The sequence below is a fragment of the Ranitomeya variabilis genome, chromosome 4, assembly GCF_051348905.1.
Source record: "Ranitomeya variabilis isolate aRanVar5 chromosome 4, aRanVar5.hap1, whole genome shotgun sequence".
NCBI classification, from domain to species: Eukaryota; Metazoa; Chordata; class Amphibia; order Anura; family Dendrobatidae; genus Ranitomeya; species Ranitomeya variabilis.
The window spans coordinates 353,769,336-353,790,951 of NC_135235.1; positions in this window are offsets into that span (position 1 = coordinate 353,769,336).

Below are 21,616 nucleotides of genomic sequence, written 5' to 3' on the forward strand. Positions count from 1 at the left end.
TTTTTTTTTTAATTCTCCCTGAAAACAAAAAAAATAGTGGGAGATTAAGATTGGCATTTCTGCTTGAGTGCCGGTCCTGTGTGTGCCATCTGTCTCAAATTATTGGGGCACAGAAAACCTAGTGTGTCATACTGGGAATTTTTTTTTTTTTATTCTCCCTGAAAAAAAAAAATAGTGGGAGATTAAGATTGGCATTTCTGCTTGAGTGCCGTTCCTGTGTGTGCCATCTGTCTCAAAATATTGGGGCACAGAACACCTAGTGTATCATACTGGGAATTTATTTTTTTTTTAAATTCTCCCTGAAAACAAAAAAAAGTGGGAGATTAAGATTGGCATTTCTGCTTGAGTGCCAGTCCTGTGTGTGCCATCTGTCTCAAATTATTGGGGCACAGAAAACCTAGTGTGTCATACTGGGAATTTTTATTTATTTTTTTTAAATTCCCTATGAAAAAAAAAAATAGTGGGAGATTAAGATTGGCATTTCTGCTTGAGTGCCGGTCCTGTGTGTGCCATCTGTCTCAAATTATTGGGGCACAGAAAACCTAGTGTGTCATACTGGGATTTTTTTTTTTTTTAACTCTCCCTGAAAACAAAAAAAAATAGTGGGAGATTAAGATTGGCATTTCTGCTTGAGTGCCGGTCCTGTGTGTGCCATCTGTCTCAAATTATTGGGGCACAGAAAACCTAGTGTGTCATACTGGGAATTTATTTTTTTTTTTTTAATTCTCCCTGAAAACAAAAAAAAATAGTGGGAGATTAAGATTGGCATTTCTGCTTGAGTGCCAGTCCTGTGTGTGCCATCTGTCTCAAATTATTGGGGCACAGAAAACCTAGTGTGTCATACTGGGAATTTATTTATTTATTTTATTCTCCCTGAAAACAAAAAAAAATAGTGGGAGATTAAGATTGGCATTTCTGCTTGAGTGCCAGTCCTGTGTGTTCCATCTGTCTCAAATTATTGGGGCACAGAAAACCTAGTGTGTCATACTGGGAATTTTTTTTTTTTTTTTTAAATTCCCTATGAAAAAAAAAAATAGTGGGAGATTAAGATTGGCATTTCTGCTTGAGTGCCGGTCCTGTGTGTGCCATCTGTCTCAAATTATTGGGGCACAGAAAACCTAGTGTGTCATACTGGGTTTTTTTTTTAAATTCTCCCTGAAAACAAAAAAATAGTGGGAGATTAAGATTGGCATTTCTGCTTGAGTGCTGGTCCTGTGTGTGCCATCTGTCTCAAAATATTGGGGCACAGAACACCTAGTGTGTCATACTGGGAATTTTTTTTTTTTTAAATTCTCCCTGAAAACAAAAAAAAAAGTGGGAGATTAAGATTGGCATTTCTGCCTGAGTGCCAGTCCTGTGTGTGCCATCTGTCTCAAATTATTGGGGCACAGAAAACCTAGTGTGTCATACTGGGATTTTTTTTTTTTTAATTCTCCCTGAAAAAAAAAAAATAGTGGGAGATTTAGATTGGCATTTCTGCTTGAGTGCCGGTCCTGTGTGTGCCATCTGTCTCAAATTATTGGGGCACAGAAAACCTAGTGTGTCATACTGGGAATTTATTTATTTTTTTTAATTCTCCCTGAAAACAAAAAAAAAATAGTGGGAGATTAAGATTGGCATTTCTGCTTCAGTGCCAGTCCTGTGTGTGCCATCTGTCTCAAATTATTGGGGCACAGAAAACCTAGTGTGTCATACTGTTTTTTTTTTTTTTAAATTCTCCCTGAAAACAAAAAAATAGTGCGAGATTAAGATTGGCATTTCTGCTTGAGTGCCGGTCCTGTGTGTGCCATCTGTCTCAAAATATTGGGGCACAGAACACCTAGTGTGTCATACTGGGAATTTTTTTTTTTTTAAATTCTCCCTGAAAACAAAAAAAAATAGTGGGAGATTAAGATTGGCATTTCTGTTTGAGTGCCGGTCCTGTGTGTGCCATCTGTCTCAAAATATTGGGGCACAGAACACCTAGTGTGTCATACTGGGAATTTTTTTTTTTTAAATTCTCCCTGAAAACAAAAAAAAAAGTGGGAGATTAAGATTGGCATTTCTGCTTGAGTGCCAGTCCTGTGTGTGCCATCTGTCTCAAATTATTGGGGCACAGAAAACCTAGTGTGTCATACTGGGAATTTTTTTTTTTTTTTAAAATTCCCTATGAAAAAAAAAAATAGTGGGAGATTAAGATTGGCATTTCTGCTTGAGTGCCTGTCCTGTGTGTGCCATCTGTCTCAAATTATTGGGGCACAGAAAACCTGGTGTGTCATACTGGGATTTTTTATTTTTTTTTAATTCTCCCTGAAAACAAAAAAAATAGTTGGAGATTAAGATTGGCATTTCAACTTGAGTGCCGGTCCTGTGTGTGCCATCTGTCTCAAATTATTGGGGCACAGAAACCCTAGTGTGTCATACTGGGAATTTTCTTTTTTTTTTAAATTCTCCCTGAAAACAAAAAAAATAGTGGGAGATTAAGATTGGCATTTCTGCATAAATGCCGGTCCTGTGTGTGCCATCTGTCTCAAATTATTGGGGCACAGAAAACCTAGTGTGTCATACTGGGAAATTTTTTATTTTTTTTAATTCTCCCTGAAAACAAAAAAAATATTGGGAGATTAAGATTGGCATTTCTGCTTGAGTGCCAGTCCTGTGTGTGCCATCTGACTCAAATTATTGGGGCACAGAAAACCTGGTGTGTCATACTGGGAATTTTTTTTTGTTTTAAATTCTCCCTGAAAACAAAAAAAAAGTGGGAGATTAAGATTGGCATTTCTGCTTGAGTGCCAGTCCTGTGTGTGCCATCTGTCTCAAAATATTGGGGCACAGAACACCTAGTGTGTCATACTGGGAATTTTTTTTTTTAATTCTCCCTGAAAACAAAAAAAAATAGTGGGAGATTAAGATTGGCATTTCTGCTTGAGTGCCAGTCCTGTGTGTGCCATCTGTCTCAAATTATTGGGGCACAGAAAACCTAGTGTGTCATACTGGGATTTTTTTTTTTTTAATTCTCCCTGAAAACAAAAAAAATAGTGGGAGATTAAGATTGGCATTTCTGCTTGAGTGCCGGTCCTGTGTGTGCCATCTGTCTCAAATTATTGGGGCACAGAAAACCTAGTGTGTCATACTGGGAATTATTTTTTTTTTTTTTTAATTCTCCCTGAAAACAAAAAAAAATAGTGGGAGATTAAGATTGGCATTTCTGCTTGAGTGCCAGACCTGTTTGTGCCATCTGTCTCAAATTATTGGGGCACAGAAAACCTAGTGTGTCATACTGGGAATTTTTTTTTTTTTTAATTCTCCCTGAAAACAAAAAAAATAGTGGGAGATTAAGATTGGCATTTCTGCTTGAGTGCCAGACCTGTTTGTGCCATCTGTCTCAAATTATTGGGGCACAGAAAACCTAGTGTGTCATACTGGGAATTTTTTTTTTTTTAAATTCTCCCTGAAAACAAAAAAAAAAGTGGGAGATTAAGATTGGCATTTCTGCCTGAGTGCCAGTCCTGTGTGTGCCATCTGTCTCAAATTATTGGGGCACAGAAAACCTAGTGTGTCATACTGGGATTTTTTTTTTTTTAATTCTCCCTGAAAAAAAAAAAATAGTGGGAGATTTAGATTGGCATTTCTGCTTGAGTGCCGGTCCTGTGTGTGCCATCTGTCTCAAATTATTGGGGCACAGAAAACCTAGTGTGTCATACTGGGAATTTATTTATTTTTTTTAATTCTCCCTGAAAACAAAAAAAAAATAGTGGGAGATTAAGATTGGCATTTCTGCTTCAGTGCCAGTCCTGTGTGTGCCATCTGTCTCAAATTATTGGGGCACAGAAAACCTAGTGTGTCATACTGTTTTTTTTTTTTTTAAATTCTCCCTGAAAACAAAAAAATAGTGCGAGATTAAGATTGGCATTTCTGCTTGAGTGCCGGTCCTGTGTGTGCCATCTGTCTCAAAATATTGGGGCACAGAACACCTAGTGTGTCATACTGGGAATTTTTTTTTTTTTAAATTCTCCCTGAAAACAAAAAAAAATAGTGGGAGATTAAGATTGGCATTTCTGTTTGAGTGCCGGTCCTGTGTGTGCCATCTGTCTCAAAATATTGGGGCACAGAACACCTAGTGTGTCATACTGGGAATTTTTTTTTTTTTTTTAAATTCCCTATGAAAAAAAAAAATAGTGGGAGATTAAGATTGGCATTTCTGCTTGAGTGCCTGTCCTGTGTGTGCCATCTGTCTCAAATTATTGGGGCACAGAAAACCTGGTGTGTCATACTGGGATTTTTTATTTTTTTTTAATTCTCCCTGAAAACAAAAAAAATAGTTGGAGATTAAGATTGGCATTTCAACTTGAGTGCCGGTCCTGTGTGTGCCATCTGTCTCAAATTATTGGGGCACAGAAACCCTAGTGTGTCATACTGGGAATTTTCTTTTTTTTTTAAATTCTCCCTGAAAACAAAAAAAATAGTGGGAGATTAAGATTGGCATTTCTGCATAAATGCCGGTCCTGTGTGTGCCATCTGTCTCAAATTATTGGGGCACAGAAAACCTAGTGTGTCATACTGGGAAATTTTTTATTTTTTTTAATTCTCCCTGAAAACAAAAAAAATATTGGGAGATTAAGATTGGCATTTCTGCTTGAGTGCCAGTCCTGTGTGTGCCATCTGACTCAAATTATTGGGGCACAGAAAACCTGGTGTGTCATACTGGGAATTTTTTTTTGCTTTAAATTCTCCCTGAAAACAAAAAAAAAGTGGGAGATTAAGATTGGCATTTCTGCTTGAGTGCCAGTCCTGTGTGTGCCATCTGTCTCAAAATATTGGGGCACAGAACACCTAGTGTGTCATACTGGGAATTTTTTTTTTTAATTCTCCCTGAAAACAAAAAAAAATAGTGGGAGATTAAGATTGGCATTTCTGCTTGAGTGCCAGTCCTGTGTGTGCCATCTGTCTCAAATTATTGGGGCACAGAAAACCTAGTGTGTCATACTGGGATTTTTTTTTTTTTAATTCTCCCTGAAAACAAAAAAAATAGTGGGAGATTAAGATTGGCATTTCTGCTTGAGTGCCGGTCCTGTGTGTGCCATCTGTCTCAAATTATTGGGGCACAGAAAACCTAGTGTGTCATACTGGGAATTTTTTTTTTTTTTTTTTTAATTCTCCCTGAAAACAAAAAAAAATAGTGGGAGATTAAGATTGGCATTTCTGCTTGAGTGCCAGACCTGTTTGTGCCATCTGTCTCAAATTATTGGGGCACAGAAAACCTAGTGTGTCATACTGGGAATTTTTTTTTTTTTTAATTCTCCCTGAAAACAAAAAAAAATAGTGGGAGATTAAGATTGGCATTTCTGCTTGAGTGCCAGTCCTGTGTGTGCCATCTGTCTCAAATTATTGGGGCACAGAAAACCTAGTGTGTCATACTGGGATTTTTTTTTTTTTAAATTCTCCCTGAAAACAAAAAAAATAGTGGGAGATTAAGATTGGCATTTCTGCTTGAGTGCCGGTCCTGTGTGTGCCATCTGTCTCAAATTATTGGGGCACAGAAAACCTAGTGTGTCATACTGGGAATTTATTTTTTTTTTTTAATTCTCCCTGAAAACAAAAAAAAATAGTGGGAGATTAAGATTGGCATTTCTGCTTGAGTGCCAGTCCTGTGTGTGCCATCTGTCTCAAATTATTGGGGCACAGAAAACCTAGTGTGTCATACTGGGAATTTTTTTTTTTTTTTTTAATTCTCCCTGAAAACAAAAAAAAATAGTGGGAGATTAAGATTGGCATTTCTGCTTGAGTGCCAGTCCTGTGTGTGCCATCTGTCTCAAATTATTGGGGCACAGAAAACCTAGTGTGTCATACTGGGATTTTTTTTTTTTTAATTCTCCCTGAAAACAAAAAAAATAGTGGGAGATTAAGATTGGCATTTCTGCTTGAGTGCCGGTCCTGTGTGTGCCATCTGTCTCAAATTATTGGGGCACAGAAAACCTAGTGTGTCATACTGGGAATTTATTTTTTTTTTTGATTCTCCCTGAAAACAAAAAAAAATAGTGGGAGATTAAGATTGGCATTTCTGCTTGAGTGCCAGTCCTGTGTGTGCCATCTGTCTCAAATTATTGGGGCACAGAAAACCTAGTGTGTCATACTGGGAATTTTTTTTTTTTTTTTAAATTCCCTATGAAAAAAAAAAATAGTGGGAGATTAAGATTGGCATTTCTGCTTGAGTGCCGGTCCTGTGTGTGCCATCTGTCTCAAATTATTGGGGCACAGAAAACCTAGTGTGTCATACTGGGTTTTTTTTTTTAATTCTCCCTGAAAACAAAAAAAAATAGTGGGAGATTAAGAATGGCATTTCTGCTTGAGTGCCAGTCCTGTGTGTGCCATCTGTCTCAAATTATTGGGGCACAGAAAACCTAGTGTGTCATACTGGGTTTTTTTTTTTAAATTCTCCCTAAAAACAAAAAAATAGTGGGAGATTAAGATTGGCATTTCTGCTTGAGTGCTGGTCCTGTGTGTGCCATCTGTCTCAAAATATTGGGGCACAGAACACCTAGTGTGTCATACTGGGAATTTTTTTTTTTTAAATTCTCCCTGAAAACAAAAAAAAAGTGGGAGATTAAGATTGGCATTTCTGCTTGAGTGCCAGTCCTGTGTGTGCCATCTGTCTCAAATTATTGGGGCACAGAAAACCTAGTGTGTCATACTGGGAATTTTTTATTTTTTTTTTAATTCTCCCTGAAAACAAAAAAAAATAGTGGGAGATTAAGATTGGCATTTCTGCTTGAGTGCCAGACCTGTTTGTGCCATCTGTCTCAAATTATTGGGGCACAGAAAACCTAGTGTGTCATACTGGGAATTTTTTTTTTTTTTTAATTCTCCCTGAAAACAAAAAAAAAATAGTGGGAGATTAAGATTGGCATTTCTGCTTGAGTGCCAGTCCTGTGTGTGCCATCTGTCTCAAATTATTGGGGCACAGAAAACCTAGTGTGTCATACTGGGATTTTTTTTTTTTTTAATTCTCCCTGAAAACAAAAAAAATAGTGGGAGATTAAGATTGGCATTTCTGCTTGAGTGCCGGTCCTGTGTGTGCCATCTGTCTCAAATTATTGGGGCACAGAAAACCTAGTGTGTCATACTGGGAATTTTTTATTTTTTTTTATTCTCCCTGAAAACAAAAAAAAATAGTCGGAGATTAAGATTGGCATTTCTGCTTGAGTGCCAGTCCTGTGTGTGCCATCTGTCTCAAATTATTGGGGCACAGAAAACCTAGTGTGTCATACTGGGATTTTTTTTTTTTAATTCTCCCTGAAAACAAAAAAAATAGTGGGAGATTAAGATTGGCATTTCTGCTTGAGTGCCGGTCCTGTGTGTGCCATCTGTCTCAAATTATTGGGGCACAGAAAACCTAGTGTGTCATACTGGGAATTTATTTCTTTTTTTTTAATTCTCCCTGAAAACAAAAAAAAATAGTGGGAGATTAAGATTGGCATTTCTGCTTGAGTGCCAGTCCTGTGTGTTCCATCTGTCTCAAATTATTGGGGCACAGAAAACCTAGTGTGTCAAACTGGGAATTTTTTTTTTTTTTTAAATTCCCTATGAAAAAAAAAATAGTGGGAGATTAAGATTGGCATTTCTGCTTGAGTGCCGGTCCTGTGTGTGCCATCTGTCTCAAATTATTGGGGCACAGAAAACCTAGTGTGTCATACTGGGAATTTATTTATTTTTTTTATTCTCCCTGAAAACAAAAAAAAATAGTGGGAGATTAAGATTGGCATTTCTGCTTGAGTGCCAGTCCTGTGTGTGCCATCTGTCTCAAATTATTGGGGCACAGAAAACCTAGTGTGTCATACTGGGTTTTTTTTTTAAATTCTCCCTGAAAACAAAAAAATAGTGGGAGATTAAGATTGGCATTTCTGCTTGAGTGCTGGTCCTGTGTGTGCCATCTGTCTCAAAATATTGGGGCACAGAACACCTAGTGTGTCATACTGGGAATTTTTTTTTGTTTTAAATTCTCCCTGAAAACAAAAAAAAAGTGGGAGATTAAGATTGGCATTTCTGCTTGAGTGCCAGTCCTGTGTGTGCCATCTGTCTCAAATTATTGGGGCACAGAAAACCTAGTGTGTCATACTGGGATTTTTTTTTTTTTTAATTCTCCCTGAAAACAAAAAAAATAGTGGGAGATTAAGATTGGCATTTCTGCTTGAGTGCCGGTCCTGTGTGTGCCATCTGTCTCAAATTATTGGGGCACAGAAAACCTAGTGTGTCATACTGGGAATTTATTTCTTTTTTTTTTAATTCTCCCTGAAAACAAAAAAAAATAGTGGGAGATTAAGATTGGCATTTCTGCTTGAGTGCCAGTCCTGTGTGTTCCATCTGTCTCAAATTATTGGGGCACAGAAAACCTAGTGTGTCATACTGGGAATTTTTTTTTTTTTTTTAAATTCCCTATGAAAAAAAAAATAGTGGGAGATTAAGATTGGCATTTCTGCTTGAGTGCCGGTCCTGTGTGTGCCATCTGTCTCAAATTATTGGGGCACAGAAAACCTAGTGTGTCATACTGGGATTTTTTTTTTTTTTTAATTCTCCCTGAAAACAAAAAAAAATAGTGGGAGATTAAGATTGGCATTTCTGCTTGAGTGCCAGTCCTGTGTGTGCCATCTGTCTCAAATTATTGGGGCACAGAAAACCTAGTGTGTCATACTGGGTTTTTTTTTTAAATTCTCCCTGAAAACAAAAAAATAGTGGGAGATTAAGATTGGCATTTCTGCTTGAGTGCTGGTCCTGTGTGTGCCATCTGTCTCAAAATATTGGGGCACAGAACACCTAGTGTGTCATACTGGGAATTTTTTTTTGTTTTAAATTCTCCCTGAAAACAAAAAAAAAGTGGGAGATTAAGATTGGCATTTCTGCTTGAGTGCCAGTCCTGTGTGTGCCATCTGTCTCAAATTATTGGGGCACAGAAAACCTAGTGTGTCATACTGGGATTTTTTTTTTTTTTAATTCTCCCTGAAAACAAAAAAAATAGTGGGAGATTAAGATTGGCATTTCTGCTTGAGTGCCAGTCCTGTGTGTGCCATCTGTCTCAAATTATTGGGGCACAGAAAACCTAGTGTGTCATACTGGGATTTTTTTTTTTTTTTATTCTCCCTGAAAACAAAAAAAAATAGTCGGAGATTAAGATTGGCATTTCTGCTTGAGTGCCAGTCCTGTGTGTGCCATCTGTCTCAAATTATTGGGGCACAGAAAACCTAGTGTGTCATACTGGGATTTTTTTTTTTTAATTCTCCCTGAAAACAAAAAAAATAGTGGGAGATTAAGATTGGCATTTCTGCTTGAGTGCCGGTCCTGTGTGTGCCATCTGTCTCAAATTATTGGGGCACAGAAAACCTAGTGTGTCATACTGGGAATTTATTTCTTTTTTTTTAATTCTCCCTGAAAACAAAAAAAAATAGTGGGAGATTAAGATTGGCATTTCTGCTTGAGTGCCAGTCCTGTGTGTTCCATCTGTCTCAAATTATTGGGGCACAGAAAACCTAGTGTGTCAAACTGGGAATTTTTTTTTTTTTTTAAATTCCCTATGAAAAAAAAAATAGTGGGAGATTAAGATTGGCATTTCTGCTTGAGTGCCGGTCCTGTGTGTGCCATCTGTCTCAAATTATTGGGGCACAGAAAACCTAGTGTGTCATACTGGGAATTTATTTATTTTTTTTATTCTCCCTGAAAACAAAAAAAAATAGTGGGAGATTAAGATTGGCATTTCTGCTTGAGTGCCAGTCCTGTGTGTGCCATCTGTCTCAAATTATTGGGGCACAGAAAACCTAGTGTGTCATACTGGGTTTTTTTTTTAAATTCTCCCTGAAAACAAAAAAATAGTGGGAGATTAAGATTGGCATTTCTGCTTGAGTGCTGGTCCTGTGTGTGCCATCTGTCTCAAAATATTGGGGCACAGAACACCTAGTGTGTCATACTGGGAATTTTTTTTTGTTTTAAATTCTCCCTGAAAACAAAAAAAAAGTGGGAGATTAAGATTGGCATTTCTGCTTGAGTGCCAGTCCTGTGTGTGCCATCTGTCTCAAATTATTGGGGCACAGAAAACCTAGTGTGTCATACTGGGATTTTTTTTTTTTTTAATTCTCCCTGAAAACAAAAAAAATAGTGGGAGATTAAGATTGGCATTTCTGCTTGAGTGCCGGTCCTGTGTGTGCCATCTGTCTCAAATTATTGGGGCACAGAAAACCTAGTGTGTCATACTGGGAATTTATTTCTTTTTTTTTTAATTCTCCCTGAAAACAAAAAAAAATAGTGGGAGATTAAGATTGGCATTTCTGCTTGAGTGCCAGTCCTGTGTGTTCCATCTGTCTCAAATTATTGGGGCACAGAAAACCTAGTGTGTCATACTGGGAATTTTTTTTTTTTTTTTAAATTCCCTATGAAAAAAAAAATAGTGGGAGATTAAGATTGGCATTTCTGCTTGAGTGCCGGTCCTGTGTGTGCCATCTGTCTCAAATTATTGGGGCACAGAAAACCTAGTGTGTCATACTGGGATTTTTTTTTTTTTTTAATTCTCCCTGAAAACAAAAAAAAATAGTGGGAGATTAAGATTGGCATTTCTGCTTGAGTGCCAGTCCTGTGTGTGCCATCTGTCTCAAATTATTGGGGCACAGAAAACCTAGTGTGTCATACTGGGTTTTTTTTTTAAATTCTCCCTGAAAACAAAAAAATAGTGGGAGATTAAGATTGGCATTTCTGCTTGAGTGCTGGTCCTGTGTGTGCCATCTGTCTCAAAATATTGGGGCACAGAACACCTAGTGTGTCATACTGGGAATTTTTTTTTGTTTTAAATTCTCCCTGAAAACAAAAAAAAAGTGGGAGATTAAGATTGGCATTTCTGCTTGAGTGCCAGTCCTGTGTGTGCCATCTGTCTCAAATTATTGGGGCACAGAAAACCTAGTGTGTCATACTGGGATTTTTTTTTTTTTTAATTCTCCCTGAAAACAAAAAAAATAGTGGGAGATTAAGATTGGCATTTCTGCTTGAGTGCCAGTCCTGTGTGTGCCATCTGTCTCAAATTATTGGGGCACAGAAAACCTAGTGTGTCATACTGGGTTTTTTTTTTAAATTCTCCCTGAAAACAAAAAAATAGTGGGAGATTAAGATTGGCATTTCTGCTTGAGTGCTGGTCCTGTGTGTGCCATCTGTCTCAAAATATTGGGGCACAGAACACCTAGTGTGTCATACTGGGAATTTTTTTTTGTTTTAAATTCTCCCTGAAAACAAAAAAAAAGTGGGAGATTAAGATTGGCATTTCTGCTTGAGTGCCAGTCCTGTGTGTGCCATCTGTCTCAAATTATTGGGGCACAGAAAACCTAGTGTGTCATACTGGGATTTTTTTTTTTTTTAATTCTCCCTGAAAACAAAAAAAATAGTGGGAGATTAAGATTGGCATTTCTGCTTGAGTGCCAGTCCTGTGTGTGCCATCTGTCTCAAATTATTGGGGCACAGAAAACCTAGTGTGTCATACTGGGTTTTTTTTTTAAATTCTCCCTGAAAACAAAAAAATAGTGGGAGATTAAGATTGGCATTTCTGCTTGAGTGCTGGTCCTGTGTGTGCCATCTGTCTCAAAATATTGGGGCACAGAACACCTAGTGTGTCATACTGGGAATTTTTTTTTGTTTTAAATTCTCCCTGAAAACAAAAAAAAAGTGGGAGATTAAGATTGGCATTTCTGCTTGAGTGCCAGTCCTGTGTGTGCCATCTGTCTCAAATTATTGGGGCACAGAAAACCTAGTGTGTCATACTGGGATTTTTTTTTTTTTTAATTCTCCCTGAAAACAAAAAAAATAGTGGGAGATTAAGATTGGCATTTCTGCTTGAGTGCCAGTCCTGTGTGTGCCATCTGTCTCAAATTATTGGGGCACAGAAAACCTAGTGTGTCATACTGGGATTTTTTTTTTTTTTAATTCTCCCTGAAAACAAAAAAAATAGTGGGAGATTAAGATTGGCATTTCTGCTTGAGTGCCAGTCCTGTGTGTGCCATCTGTCTCAAATTATTGGGGCACAGAAAACCTAGTGTGTCATACTGGGATTTTTTTTTTTTTTTATTCTCCCTGAAAACAAAAAAAAATAGTCGGAGATTAAGATTGGCATTTCTGCTTGAGTGCCAGTCCTGTGTGTGCCATCTGTCTCAAATTATTGGGGCACAGAAAACCTAGTGTGTCATACTGGGATTTTTTTTTTTTAATTCTCCCTGAAAACAAAAAAAATAGTGGGAGATTAAGATTGGCATTTCTGCTTGAGTGCCGGTCCTGTGTGTGCCATCTGTCTCAAATTATTGGGGCACAGAAAACCTAGTGTGTCATACTGGGAATTTATTTCTTTTTTTTTAATTCTCCCTGAAAACAAAAAAAAATAGTGGGAGATTAAGATTGGCATTTCTGCTTGAGTGCCAGTCCTGTGTGTTCCATCTGTCTCAAATTATTGGGGCACAGAAAACCTAGTGTGTCAAACTGGGAATTTTTTTTTTTTTTTAAATTCCCTATGAAAAAAAAAATAGTGGGAGATTAAGATTGGCATTTCTGCTTGAGTGCCGGTCCTGTGTGTGCCATCTGTCTCAAATTATTGGGGCACAGAAAACCTAGTGTGTCATACTGGGAATTTATTTATTTTTTTTATTCTCCCTGAAAACAAAAAAAAATAGTGGGAGATTAAGATTGGCATTTCTGCTTGAGTGCCAGTCCTGTGTGTGCCATCTGTCTCAAATTATTGGGGCACAGAAAACCTAGTGTGTCATACTGGGTTTTTTTTTTAAATTCTCCCTGAAAACAAAAAAATAGTGGGAGATTAAGATTGGCATTTCTGCTTGAGTGCTGGTCCTGTGTGTGCCATCTGTCTCAAAATATTGGGGCACAGAACACCTAGTGTGTCATACTGGGAATTTTTTTTTGTTTTAAATTCTCCCTGAAAACAAAAAAAAAGTGGGAGATTAAGATTGGCATTTCTGCTTGAGTGCCAGTCCTGTGTGTGCCATCTGTCTCAAATTATTGGGGCACAGAAAACCTAGTGTGTCATACTGGGATTTTTTTTTTTTTTAATTCTCCCTGAAAACAAAAAAAATAGTGGGAGATTAAGATTGGCATTTCTGCTTGAGTGCCGGTCCTGTGTGTGCCATCTGTCTCAAATTATTGGGGCACAGAAAACCTAGTGTGTCATACTGGGAATTTATTTCTTTTTTTTTAATTCTCCCTGAAAACAAAAAAAAATAGTGGGAGATTAAGATTGGCATTTCTGCTTGAGTGCCAGTCCTGTGTGTTCCATCTGTCTCAAATTATTGGGGCACAGAAAACCTAGTGTGTCAAACTGGGAATTTTTTTTTTTTTTTAAATTCCCTATGAAAAAAAAAATAGTGGGAGATTAAGATTGGCATTTCTGCTTGAGTGCCGGTCCTGTGTGTGCCATCTGTCTCAAATTATTGGGGCACAGAAAACCTAGTGTGTCATACTGGGAATTTATTTATTTTTTTTATTCTCCCTGAAAACAAAAAAAAATAGTGGGAGATTAAGATTGGCATTTCTGCTTGAGTGCCAGTCCTGTGTGTGCCATCTGTCTCAAATTATTGGGGCACAGAAAACCTAGTGTGTCATACTGGGTTTTTTTTTTAAATTCTCCCTGAAAACAAAAAAATAGTGGGAGATTAAGATTGGCATTTCTGCTTGAGTGCTGGTCCTGTGTGTGCCATCTGTCTCAAAATATTGGGGCACAGAACACCTAGTGTGTCATACTGGGAATTTTTTTTTGTTTTAAATTCTCCCTGAAAACAAAAAAAAAGTGGGAGATTAAGATTGGCATTTCTGCTTGAGTGCCAGTCCTGTGTGTGCCATCTGTCTCAAATTATTGGGGCACAGAAAACCTAGTGTGTCATACTGGGATTTTTTTTTAAATTCTCCCTGAAAACAAAAAAATAGTGGGAGATTAAGATTGGCATTTCTGCTTGAGTGCTGGTCCTGTGTGTGCCATCTGTCTCAAAATATTGGGGCACAGAACACCTAGTGTGTCATACTGGGAATTTTTTTTTGTTTTAAATTCTCCCTGAAAACAAAAAAAAAGTGGGAGATTAAGATTGGCATTTCTGCTTGAGTGCCAGTCCTGTGTGTGCCATCTGTCTCAAATTATTGGGGCACAGAAAACCTAGTGTGTCATACTGGGATTTTTTTTTTAAATTCTCCCTGAAAACAAAAAAATAGTGGGAGATTAAGATTGGCATTTCTGCTTGAGTGCCGGTCCTGTGTGTGCCATCTGTCTCAAATTATTGGGGCACAGAAAACCTAGTGTGTCATACTGGGAATTTATTTATTTTTTTTATTCTCCCTGAAAACAAAAAAAAATAGTGGGAGATTAAGATTGGCATTTCTGCTTGAGTGCCAGTCCTGTGTGTGCCATCTGTCTCAAATTATTGGGGCACAGAAAACCTAGTGTGTCATACTGGGTTTTTTTTTTAAATTCTCCCTGAAAACAAAAAAATAGTGGGAGATTAAGATTGGCATTTCTGCTTGAGTGCTGGTCCTGTGTGTGCCATCTGTCTCAAAATATTGGGGCACAGAACACCTAGTGTGTCATACTGGGAATTTTTTTTTGTTTTAAATTCTCCCTGAAAACAAAAAAAAAGTGGGAGATTAAGATTGGCATTTCTGCTTGAGTGCCAGTCCTGTGTGTGCCATCTGTCTCAAATTATTGGGGCACAGAAAACCTAGTGTGTCATACTGGGATTTTTTTTTTTTTTAATTCTCCCTGAAAACAAAAAAAATAGTGGGAGATTAAGATTGGCATTTCTGCTTGAGTGCCGGTCCTGTGTGTGCCATCTGTCTCAAATTATTGGGGCACAGAAAACCTAGTGTGTCATACTGGGAATTTATTTCTTTTTTTTTTAATTCTCCCTGAAAACAAAAAAAAATAGTGGGAGATTAAGATTGGCATTTCTGCTTGAGTGCCAGTCCTGTGTGTTCCATCTGTCTCAAATTATTGGGGCACAGAAAACCTAGTGTGTCATACTGGGAATTTTTTTTTTTTTTTTAAATTCCCTATGAAAAAAAAAATAGTGGGAGATTAAGATTGGCATTTCTGCTTGAGTGCCGGTCCTGTGTGTGCCATCTGTCTCAAATTATTGGGGCACAGAAAACCTAGTGTGTCATACTGGGATTTTTTTTTTTTTTTAATTCTCCCTGAAAACAAAAAAAAATAGTGGGAGATTAAGATTGGCATTTCTGCTTGAGTGCCAGTCCTGTGTGTGCCATCTGTCTCAAATTATTGGGGCACAGAAAACCTAGTGTGTCATACTGGGTTTTTTTTTTAAATTCTCCCTGAAAACAAAAAAATAGTGGGAGATTAAGATTGGCATTTCTGCTTGAGTGCTGGTCCTGTGTGTGCCATCTGTCTCAAAATATTGGGGCACAGAACACCTAGTGTGTCATACTGGGAATTTTTTTTTGTTTTAAATTCTCCCTGAAAACAAAAAAAAAGTGGGAGATTAAGATTGGCATTTCTGCTTGAGTGCCAGTCCTGTGTGTGCCATCTGTCTCAAATTATTGGGGCACAGAAAACCTAGTGTGTCATACTGGGATTTTTTTTTTTTTTAATTCTCCCTGAAAACAAAAAAAATAGTGGGAGATTAAGATTGGCATTTCTGCTTGAGTGCCAGTCCTGTGTGTGCCATCTGTCTCAAATTATTGGGGCACAGAAAACCTAGTGTGTCATACTGGGTTTTTTTTTTAAATTCTCCCTGAAAACAAAAAAATAGTGGGAGATTAAGATTGGCATTTCTGCTTGAGTGCTGGTCCTGTGTGTGCCATCTGTCTCAAAATATTGGGGCACAGAACACCTAGTGTGTCATACTGGGAATTTTTTTTTGTTTTAAATTCTCCCTGAAAACAAAAAAAAAGTGGGAGATTAAGATTGGCATTTCTGCTTGAGTGCCAGTCCTGTGTGTGCCATCTGTCTCAAATTATTGGGGCACAGAAAACCTAGTGTGTCATACTGGGATTTTTTTTTTTTTTAATTCTCCCTGAAAACAAAAAAAATAGTGGGAGATTAAGATTGGCATTTCTGCTTGAGTGCCGGTCCTGTGTGTGCCATCTGTCTCAAATTATTGGGGCACAGAAAACCTAGTGTGTCATACTGGGAATTTATTTCTTTTTTTTTTAATTCTCCCTGAAAACAAAAAAAAATAGTGGGAGATTAAGATTGGCATTTCTGCTTGAGTGCCAGTCCTGTGTGTTCCATCTGTCTCAAATTATTGGGGCACAGAAAACCTAGTGTGTCATACTGGGAATTTTTTTTTTTTTTTAAATTCCCTATGAAAAAAAAAATAGTGGGAGATTAAGATTGGCATTTCTGCTTGAGTGCCGGTCCTGTGTGTGCCATCTGTCTCAAATTATTGGGGCACAGAAAACCTAGTGTGTCATACTGGGATTTTTTTTTTTTTTTTAATTCTCCCTGAAAACAAAAAAAAATAGTGGGAGATTAAGATTGGCATTTCTGCTTGAGTGCCAGTCCTGTGTGTGCCATCTGTCTCAAATTATTGGGGCACAGAAAACCTAGTGTGTCATACTGGGTTTTTTTTTTAAATTCTCCCTGAAAACAAAAAAATAGTGGGAGATTAAGATTGGCATTTCTGCTTGAGTGCTGGTCCTGTGTGTGCCATCTGTCTCAAAATATTGGGGCACAGAACACCTAGTGTGTCATACTGGGAATTTTTTTTTGTTTTAAATTCTCCCTGAAAACAAAAAAAAAGTGGGAGATTAAGATTGGCATTTCTGCTTGAGTGCCAGTCCTGTGTGTGCCATCTGTCTCAAATTATTGGGGCACAGAAAACCTAGTGTGTCATACTGGGATTTTTTTTTTTTTTAATTCTCCCTGAAAACAAAAAAATTTAGTGGGAGATTAAGATTGGCATTTCTGCTTGAGTGCCGGTCCTGTGTGTGCCATCTGTCTCAAATTATTGGGGCACAGAAAACCTAGTGTGTCATACTGGGAATTTATTTCTTTTTTTTTTAATTCTCCCTGAAAACAAAAAAAAATAGTGGGAGATTAAGATTGGCATTTCTGCTTGAGTGCCAGTCCTGTGTGTTCCATCTGTCTCAAATTATTGGGGCACAGAAAACCTAGTGTGTCATACTGGGAATTTTTTTTTTTTTTTAAATTCCCTATGAAAAAAAAAATAGTGGGAGATTAAGATTGGCATTTCTGCTTGAGTGCCGGTTCTGTGTGTGCCATCTGTCTCAAATTATTGGGGCACAGAAAACCTAGTGTGTCATACTGGGATTTTTTTTTTTTTTTTAATTCTCCCTGAAAACAAAAAAAAATAGTGGGAGATTAAGATTGGCATTTCTGCTTGAGTGCCAGTCCTGTGTGTGCCATCTGTCTCAAATTATTGGGGCACAGAAAACCTAGTGTGTCATACTGGGGTTTTTTTTTAAATTCTCCCTGAAAACAAAAAAATAGTGGGAGATTAAGATTGGCATTTCTGCTTGAGTGCTGGTCCTGTGTGTGCCATCTGTCTCAAAATATTGGGGCACAGAACACCTAGTGTGTCATACTGGGAATTTTTTTTTTTTAAATTCTCCCTGAAAACAAAAAAATAGTGGGAGATTAAGATTGGCATTTCTGCTTGAGTGCTGGTCCTGTGTGTGCCATCTGTCTCAAAATATTGGGGCACAGAACACCTAGTGTGTCATACTGGGAATTTTTTTTTTTTAAATTCTCCCTGAAAACAAAAAAAAAGTGGGAGATTAAGATTGGCATTTCTGCTTGAGTGCCAGTCCTGTGTGTGCCATCTGTCTCAAATTATTGGGGCACAGAAAACCTAGTGTGTCATACTGGGAATTTTTTTTTTTTTTTTTAATTCTCCCTGAAAACAAAAAAAAATAGTGGGAGATTAAGATTGGCATTTCTGCTTGAGTGCCAGACCTGTTTGTGCCATCTGTCTCAAATTATTGGGGCACAGAAAACCTAGTGTGTCATACTGGGAATTTTTTTTTTTTTTTAATTCTCCCTGAAAACAAAAAAAAAATAGTGGGAGATTAAGATTGGCATTTCTGCTTGAGTGCCAGTCCTGTGTGTGCCATCTGTCTCAAATTATTGGGGCACAGAAAACCTAGTGTGTCATACTGGGATTTTTTTTTTTTTTAATTCTCCCTGAAAACAAAAAAAATAGTGGGAGATTAAGATTGGCATTTCTGCTTGAGTGCCAGTCCTGTGTGTGCCATCTGTCTCAAATTATTGGGGCACAGAAAACCTAGTGTGTCATACTGGGATTTTTTTTTTTTTAATTCTCCCTGAAAACAAAAAAAATAGTGGGAGATTAAGATTGGCATTTCTGCTTGAGTGCCGGTCCTGTGTGTGCCATCTGTCTCAAATTATTGGGGCACAGAAAACCTAGTGTGTCATACTGGGAATTTATTTCTTTTTTTTTTAATTCTCCCCGAAAACAAAAAAAAATAGTGGGAGATTAAGATTGGCATTTCTGCTTGAGTGCCAGTCCTGTGTGTTCCATCTGTCTCAAATTATTGGGGCACAGAAAACCTAGTGTGTCAAACTGGGAATTTTTTTTTTTTTTTAAATTCCCTATGAAAAAAAAAATAGTGGGAGATTAAGATTGGCATTTCTGCTTGAGTGCCGGTCCTGTGTGTGCCATCTGTCTCAAATTATTGGGGCACAGAAAACCTAGTGTGTCATACTGGGAATTTATTTATTTTTTTTATTCTCCCTGAAAACAAAAAAAAATAGTGGGAGATTAAGATTGGCATTTCTGCTTGAGTGCCAGTCCTGTGTGTGCCATCTGTCTCAAATTATTGGGGCACAGAAAACCTAGTGTGTCATACTGGGTTTTTTTTTTAAATTCTCCCTGAAAACAAAAAAATAGTGGGAGATTAAGATTGGCATTTCTGCTTGAGTGCTGGTCCTGTGTGTGCCATCTGTCTCAAAATATTGGGGCACAGAACACCTAGTGTGTCATACTGGGAATTTTTTTTTGTTTTAAATTCTCCCTGAAAACAAAAAAAAAGTGGGAGATTAAGATTGGCATTTCTGCTTGAGTGCCAGTCCTGTGTGTGCCATCTGTCTCAAATTATTGGGGCACAGAAAACCTAGTGTGTCATACTGGGATTTTTTTTTTTTTAAATTCTCCCTGAAAACAAAAAAAATAGTGGGAGATTAAGATTGGCATTTCTGCTTGAGTGCCGGTCCTGTGTGTGCCATCTGTCTCAAATTATTGGGGCACAGAAAACCTAGTGTGTCATATTGGGAATTTATTTCTTTTTTTTTTAATTCTCCCTGAAAACAAAAAAAAATAGTGGGAGATTAAGATTGGCATTTCTGCTTGAGTGCCAGTCCTGTGTGTTCCATCTGTCTCAAATTATTGGGGCACAGAAAACCTAGTGTGTCATACTGGGAATTTTTTTTTTTTTTTAAATTCCCTATGAAAAAAAAAATAGTGGGAGATTAAGATTGGCATTTCTGCTTGAGTGCCGGTCCTGTGTGTGCCATCTGTCTCAAATTATTGGGGCACAGAACACCTAGTGTGTCATACTGGGAATTTTTTTTTGTTTTAAATTCTCCCTGAAAACAAAAAAAAAGTGGGAGATTAAGATTGGCATTTCTGCTTGAGTGCTGGTCCTGTGTGTGCCATCTGTCTCAAAATATTGGGGCACAGAACACCTAGTGTGTCATACTGGGAATTTTTTTTTGTTTTAAATTCTCCCTGAAAACAAAAAAAAAGTGGGAGATTAAGATTGGCATTTCTGCTTGAGTGCCAGTCCTGTGTGTGCCATCTGTCTCAAATTATTGGGGCACAGAAAACCTAGTGTGTCATACTGGGATTTTTTTTTTTTTTTAATTCTCCCTGAAAACAAAAAAAATAGTGGGAGATTAAGATTGGCATTTCTGCTTGAGTGCCGGTCCTGTGTGTGCCATCTGTCTCAAATTATTGGGGCACAGAAAACCTAGTGTGTCATACTGGGAATTTATTTCTTTTTTTTTTAATTCTCCCTGAAAACAAAAAAAAATAGTGGGAGATTAAGATTGGCATTTCTGCTTGAGTGCCAGTCCTGTGTGTTCCATCTGTCTCAAATTATTGGGGCACAGAAAACCTAGTGTGTCATACTGGGAATTTTTTTTTTTTTTTAAATTCCCTATGAAAAAAAAAATAGTGGGAGATTAAGATTGGCATTTCTGCTTGAGTGCCGGTCCTGTGTGTGCCATCTGTCTCAAATTATTGGGGCACAGAAAACCTAGTGTGTCATACTGGGATTTTTTTTTTTTTTTAATTCTCCCTGAAAACAAAAAAAAATAGTGGGAGATTAAGATTGGCATTTCTGCTTGAGTGCCAGTCCTGTGTGTGCCATCTGTCTCAAATTATTGGGGCACAGAAAACCTAGTGTGTCATACTGGGTTTTTTTTTTAAATTCTCCCTGAAAACAAAAAAATAGTGGGAGATTAAGATTGGCATTTCTGCTTGAGTGCTGGTCCTGTGTGTGCCATCTGTCTCAAAATATTGGGGCACAGAACACCTAGTGTGTCATACTGGGAATTTTTTTTTGTTTTAAATTCTCCCTGAAAACAAAAAAAAAGTGGGAGATTAAGATTGGCATTTCTGCTTGAGTGCCAGTCCTGTGTGTGCCATCTGTCTCAAATTATTGGGGCACAGAAAACCTAGTGTGTCATACTGGGATTTTTTTTTTTTTTAATTCTCCCTGAAAACAAAAAAATTTAGTGGGAGATTAAGATTGGCATTTCTGCTTGAGTGCCGGTCCTGTGTGTGCCATCTGTCTCAAATTATTGGGGCACAGAAAACCTAGTGTGTCATACTGGGAATTTATTTCTTTTTTTTTTAATTCTCCCTGAAAACAAAAAAAAATAGTGGGAGATTAAGATTGGCATTTCTGCTTGAGTGCCAGTCCTGTGTGTTCCATCTGTCTCAAATTATTGGGGCACAGAAAACCTAGTGTGTCATACTGGGAATTTTTTTTTTTTTTTAAATTCCCTATGAAAAAAAAAATAGTGGGAGATTAAGATTGGCATTTCTGCTTGAGTGCCGGTTCTGTGTGTGCCATCTGTCTCAAATTATTGGGGCACAGAAAACCTAGTGTGTCATACTGGGATTTTTTTTTTTTTTTTAATTCTCCCTGAAAACAAAAAAAAATAGTGGGAGATTAAGATTGGCATTTCTGCTTGAGTGCCAGTCCTGTGTGTGCCATCTGTCTCAAATTATTGGGGCACAGAAAACCTAGTGTGTCATACTGGGGTTTTTTTTTAAATTCTCCCTGAAAACAAAAAAATAGTGGGAGATTAAGATTGGCATTTCTGCTTGAGTGCTGGTCCTGTGTGTGCCATCTGTCTCAAAATATTGGGGCACAGAACACCTAGTGTGTCATACTGGGAATTTTTTTTTTTTAAATTCTCCCTGAAAACAAAAAAATAGTGGGAGATTAAGATTGGCATTTCTGCTTGAGTGCTGGTCCTGTGTGTGCCATCTGTCTCAAAATATTGGGGCACAGAACACCTAGTGTGTCATACTGGGAATTTTTTTTTTTTAAATTCTCCCTGAAAACAAAAAAAAAGTGGGAGATTAAGATTGGCATTTCTGCTTGAGTGCCAGTC